The sequence below is a fragment of the Salvelinus fontinalis genome, chromosome 17, assembly GCF_029448725.1.
Source record: "Salvelinus fontinalis isolate EN_2023a chromosome 17, ASM2944872v1, whole genome shotgun sequence".
Classification (NCBI taxonomy): Eukaryota; Metazoa; Chordata; class Actinopteri; order Salmoniformes; family Salmonidae; genus Salvelinus; species Salvelinus fontinalis.
Window position 1 is genome coordinate 39,102,148 of NC_074681.1, and position 6,896 is coordinate 39,109,043.

Consider the following 6,896-nt stretch of genomic DNA (forward strand, 5'->3'; position numbering starts at 1 on the left):
TTTTTGACTGTCTTTTTGCAATTTATGAACGTGTTATTCAATGCGTTACTATGGGCTATAAGGGTAAAAACTTAATTCAATATTTTATCAAATGCATTTTATACTTGAAGGAGTCCTAAAATTCTAAATGAAATGGCTAAATGATCCATGGTATGACCATCTTTTAAAAAATCCATATGTTAGCTTAGTAGAACCAATAAATTATCCATGTCTGGTCCCTACACAGGCTTAGGAGCCCGTTGCATTGATGACAGTTTGTGCACACTTGGCATTCTCTTAACCAGCTTCACCTGGAATGCTTTTCCAACAGTCTTGGAGTTCCAGATTCCAGGACAGATTTCCACTGGTCTATTGTCCATTGCTCGTGTTTCTTGGCCCAAGCAAGTCTCTTCTTCTTATTGGTGTCCTTTAGTAGTGGTTTCTTTGTAGCAATTTGACCACGAAGGCCTGATTCAAACAGCCCCCTCTGAACAGTTGATGTTGAGATGTGTCTGTTACTTGAACTCTGTGAACCATTTATTTGGGCTGCAATTTCTGAGGCTGGTAACTCTTATGAACTTATCCTCTGCAGCAGAGGTAACTCTGGGTCTTCCTTTCCTGCGGCCGTCCTCACGAGAGCCAGTTTCATCATAGTGCTTGTTGGTTTTTGCTACTGCACTTGAAGAAACTTTCAAAGTTCTTGATATTTTCTGGATTGACTGGCCTTCATGTCTTAAAGTAATGATGGACTGTTGTTTCTCTTTGCTTATTTGAGCTGTTCTTGCCATAATATGGACTTGGTATTTTACCAAATAGGGCTATCTACTGTATACCACCTCTACCTTGTCACAACACAACTGATTGGCTCAATGCATTAAGGAATGAAATTCCACAAATTAACTTTTAACAAGGTACACTTGTTAATTGAAATGCAGTCTAGGTGACTACCTCATGAAGCTGGTTGAGAGAATGCCAAGAGTGTGCAAAGCTGTCATTAAGGCAAAGGGTGGCTACTTTGAAGAATCTCAAATATAAAATATATTTTTATTTGGAAATATATTTTTATTTGTGGAAATAAATTCCACAAATTAACTTTTAACAAGGTGCACCTGTTAATTGAAATGAAATAATATCTCGAAATGCATTCCAGGTGACTGTTACTTCTATTCCCGCTCCTCCCCTCCGGCGGTCGACGTCGCCGGTTTACTAACCACCTGTCCTGGCATTCATCATTACGCGCACCTGGCATTAATCATTACTTGCACCTGTGCTTCATCATTAGGCACACCTGGACTCCATCACTTCACTGATTACCTCCCCTATATCTGTCACTCCCTTAGTTCTAGTCCCCAGGCAGTATTGACTATATGTTTCATGTCTGTATGATATTCGTGGGTCTTAGTTTGGGCCATGGTCCGTTTATTGTTAAATGCACCACCTGCAGTTCCTTCCCGACTCCCAGCATCTATGTTCCAGAATACTGCCTCACCAAGTGGAAGCAGCAGGTAATCAGGACATATCCCAGAAGGTCGACAAACAGGGATACCTACTTTGTAAGCACCATGACCAGCTGGCACAACTGAGGACTGCTATGGAAGAGGTTCTTCAATTTCTCGGAAATGCCTGAGGCGTTGCCTTCCACTAGTGGAGGATACTCTGCCACCAGTCGACCCAGCACATCAGTCCGCCCAGGTCAGTGATGCCCGTTGGTCCCTCCCGGATAAATATGATTGAACCCCATCTAAATGCTGTAGCTTCCTACTCCAGTGTTCCCTCTATTTTGCTCATCAGATGGGAGCCCCCACCACAAGAGGACCAAGGTTGCCACAGTTATCTCTGCTGACTGGGCGGGCATTGGGGTGGGCTATGGTCGTCTGGAGGAGAGGAGGAGCTGGCTTCGTATGAGGGGTTCATGGCTCTGTTTAGAAGTATTTTTGATCATCCACTGGAGGGCAGAGAGGGGGTTGGGTGCCTTAAACTACGGCAGGATGACAAGACCGCTGCCGAGTACGCCCTCACCTTCCGGACTGTAGCAGCATCCAGCAGATGGAATGAGCCAGCGCTCCTTACGCTATTCCAAAGAGGACTGCGCGAGATTGTCCAAACGGAACTGGCATGTCATTATGACAACCTCTCATTGGATGCACTCATCATGATGGCCATCCGGTTGGATAATCTGCTTACCCACATAGCAGAGCTTGAACCTATGGAGGTAGGGGTCACACGCCTCCCCATGACGGAGACAGCTGAGGCTCTGTCTCTATTGGGGTCAAGGGGGGGGGGCTTCAGCAGTGTCCGGTACGTCCCAACTCGGGCTCCACGAGAGCAGAGGGACGGTCATAGGATACTTGCACCTGCCCCAGGAGGTGGAAGACACCATCTTCATCAGTTTCTGCTAAACCCTTTTTAGTGTCGCTCACACTAGCTGTCTGTCCCTCATGTACTGTTTCTACAGCGCTAGTGGATTCCGGTGCTGTGGGGAACTTTACTGACCAGATCCTCGCCTGCTCTCTGAACATCCCCTCATACCTGCTCTCCTCTCCATTTCCGGTTCAAGCCCTTGATAATCGGCCACTAGGATCCGGAACCATCACACACACCACATCACTCACTCTCACAGGAGTCCCTTCATCAGGAAAACATCCCCTTCATCACTAGTGCACCAGCTCACACGATCATGTGATCATGTGATCACGAATCACAGACTGGTCACCCGAATGCAGGATGACCTGTGTTACGTTCCCCAGTTTCTGTGTTCTGTTTTGTATTTGAGTGTGTGTTTCAGGAGATGGCTTCCTGAAGTACTCCCCAACCAGCTGATTGGTCAACCCCAGGCTAATTGGTGATTGGAGCTGACCCCGCCCCCTCGTCAAGAAGCAGCTGACTCTAATCACCATTGCCACCTGAAGATAAAAGCCAGTGTTCTGCCCAAGAGAGTGAAGATTGAGAGAGGGTAGAGAGAGATGAGATAAGGAGTAGAGATTTGATAAGGAGTAGAGATTTGGAGATTGAGAGAGAAAAATTAGATTGTGATATAGTGTGGGTTGTGTATCAGAAAGTGTGGTATGTACTGTTGTTGTTGGTAGCAGTTTTGCTATGTCCTGTGTTTGTGAAATCATTAATAATTACTCTGTTTCGTTTGTTCCCAGGGGGGAAGGAGAAGGCACTTTGGGAGTGCTTAGGCAAGAGGCCTGAGGGCATACATATACCCGTAGTATATTTACTGTCTAGGCACACTAGGTAAGACCTGGGCGGACCACCCCCTGTATTTTGGTTAGGGCACCAGACGGTGCTAAGTTAGGTAAGTTAAGTGGGTAGGCAGGTTAGATAGGAGAGGGGGAACTTTGATATTTACTTTCTTTGCTTTGGTTCCGTCCAGCCCCTTTTCCCCATATTACTGTGTAAGAAAATAAATTCTAGTAAACGGTAAATTCTGCTTTTGTGTCATCCTTACTCGCACCTACAGTCCATACCTCTTGCACTTCAGAGAGTTGAGTTGTAGCAGGGAGTTGCGTTCCCTCTTCTCAGAGGCGTGCGTAACACCTGTTTTCCTGTTCCCTTTCGTGTCATAGCCCCTGTGGTCTGGGATGTAGATGTGGACATTTGCCAGGCTCTGGAGAGGGAACTCGCTCCCACTACCTGTCCTCCTGTGCGCATCTACGTTCCCACGGGGGTAAGGGAGTGACTGTTGACCTGGGCACACACAGCTGTCGTCGCTGGACATCCTGGGATCACCCGTACTATACAATCACTCTCCGAAAAGTATTGGTGGCCCACCTTGGCGCAGGACGTTACTTGTTACGTCAACTACGGTTCTGTGTGTGCCCAAACTGTCTCCCTGGCATGCACCAGCAGGGCAACTCCTTCCCGTGCCTCAGCATCCCTTGTCTCATTTGTCCATTGACTTTGTTACCGATCTCCCCTCTGACAGTTTCACCACCATTCTGGTGGTTGTGGACAGATTTTCCAAATCATGCCGGTTTATTCCTCACTCTGGTCTCCCTACCCCCTCTCCAGGTTGCTGAGGCACTGTTCCAGCAGGTCTTTCAGAGGACATCGTCTCTGACCGTGGCCCCCCATTCACGGTATGGTGGGCTTTCATGGAGAAACTGGGGGTCATGATCAGCCTCCCTTCTGAGTACCGGCCTCAGTCCAACGGGCAGGGGGAGAGGCTTAACCAGGAGCTGGGGAGATTCCTGAGGAGTCCCTACCAGGACCGGAATGGGGAGTGGGCCCTTTTTTAAATTTATTTTTTAATATATTTAAATTTTTATTAATTTTTTCCCCCTTCCTTCCCTTGGCGAAATGTGCCCAGAATTCATTACGTTATTCTTCCACCGGGCGTATTCCCTTGTGTGTCCTTTGTTATCAGCCGGCCCTGGCTCCATTGACTCTGAGCCAGACCGAGGCCCCTGCGGTGGACGAATGGTTCCGGCATGCAGAGGTTTGGAGTGAGGCTCCAGCATGCCGTCCGTCGCCAGAAGGAGCAGGCGGATCGCCACTGCAGTGAGGCGCCCGTGTTCCAACCTCTCACTCTGCTATCCCTGCAAGAAGCTGAGCCCCAGTTTGTGGGGCCTCTCAAGGTTCTCAGTGAGGGTCAGTGAGGTGACGTATAGGTTACAGCTTCCCAGTGACTACCGTATCTCTCATTCATTTCATGTCTCCCTTCCAGTGGTTCCTGGTCAACTGGCTGATGCTGTCCCCCATGACACCCCTTCTCCCCCCTGGATGTTGAGGGAGGTCCCGTTACTGTCACGTCTACTCCTGCTCCTCCCATCCGCTGTTCGACATCGCCGGTTTACTAACCACCAGTCCTGGCATTCATCATTACACACACCTGGCATTCATCATTAGGCACACCTGGACTCCATCACTTCACTGATTACCTCCCCTATATCTAACTCCCTTCCATTCCCCAGGCAGTCTTGACTGTGTTTCATGTCTGTACGCTACTCGTGTTTCTTGTTTTGTTCCGTTTATTATTAAATCCACCACCTGCACTTGCTTCCAAACTCCCAGCGTCTACATAAGTGACTACCTCATGGAGCTGGTTGAGAAAGCTTTGCACACTCTTGGCATTCACCAAGGCAAAGGGTGGCTACTGTAGAATAGTAAAAATAAAGAAAAACCCTTGAATGAGTAGGTGTCCAAACCTTTGACTTGTACTGTATGTAAATGCATTTATTACCATATATTAAAATATTTTCCATATGACTGATTCTAAGATTATTTTATTAGGGCTACTATTAGCCTCATTGAGCACCTAGGGTACATGAAAACAACGAGTATTGCTACGCCAGACTACTGAAGCCTATTACACATGTGGGAACCTAGTTATTTTATGTGAATTTAAATAAAATGTTATGCCTTGTCTTTGAGTATTCATGTCTCAGAATAATTTTAGTCTGAAACTTCAGGGCGTTTCATGGCCTCCAGTGACAGGCAGATGCTTTTCTAATGCCTCTGAATATCTTTTGTAACATTTGACTAGAATAATACAATTTCATACTTTAAATCCTGCATTTCTAGTATTGTAGCATACTTGTCAGTTTCATTTCTTGTATGTGCACCGTGGATTTTTCTCATATTAGACAGAACTATTTGAATTCAATCACTTTTTGACAACACCACTTTTGATTTGAAGAAAACCTTCCGTATATATTTGCCCATTGTAGAAGTGTTCCGAAAGTTACTTTTTGGACCTGAATGCCAAAACATTCACAAGAACAAGGTGCTCAGTTGACCTAGTTTGCATACCCCACCATACCATGAGATATCCATGTCTTCATCACTAGAAAATCTAAAAAGTTATGCTACTATGCTCTGGCTTCTTGCTCCCACCACAACCCCAGCCTCCTGTTAGGTTCTGTGTTCCTGCCGGGGGGATTTACTGCGGTCACAGCCTGTAGGCTATTTTATAGCCACTCGGTGAGCCTGAAAAAAGAATGAACAGTTATTCACAACATATTTTATATGTAATATTCTGTGTTAACAGGATGTGTTGCTACAATGACAACTGCATTCAAATATCTAATCATGTTTTCCAAGTATCTATTTGATACAAATCTCATGAGATTTACCATTGTATATTTAAGAAATGAACAAGAGACTACAACAAAGTATTACAGTATGATTAATAGTAATTGCTTACAGGCTTCTTCCTCCTCAGTGCTCTCCAGAGTCCCTGGAAGCAGACAGTTACGGTTTTCTTCCTCCCACCTGTAGCAGTGGAGCGGCTGGTGGAGGACAGTTCTTTCTCTGCTGCCTTGGTCTCCCCTGCTACAAGGCTACTCCGAAGGAGTGCATATTTCCACCAGTGGTTAGCACCTCATCACCATAGGCTGCTGCAGTGGGGCCTCAGCCAGAAGCATGCCATCCTGAGGGGCCACAGAGCTTACTGGCAGCTCTCTGGGGGAGATGGAGGGAACCCCAGATGTTTTGGTGTCGATGTTGCTTATGGAAGTGAATCTTCCGCTAAGTGACAGGGAGCTGTCATAGGCAGTGTACTCATCACCATTAGGGAGGTCCACTTGTCGCAGTCATCTAGGTAAAAAAATATATATATATTTACTCTGGTGAGGTCTGGACTGAACGAAACACCATGGCAACACATAAACAAAAAACGGATTTTGGCGTTACAAACCAAGAATATTATCATCCATGACTTTTTTTTTCAGATATCATCGATAAAAAGTATTTATGCATATAAGGCTACATTCAAAGTTTTGCATTTTTATTATAGCCTATTTGGTATAGTTAAATTGCATGGTAACACACACACACGGTATGGGAATCTGTTGTTAGTTTACCCACTCGGGCTTAGCAACTGGAATACAAGACATCCCATTGGCTTTCGTAGGACTAAGGTTTGTAGCCTATTCGCTATCTTTCTTGTCATTCAAATCCAGAAGGAAGTT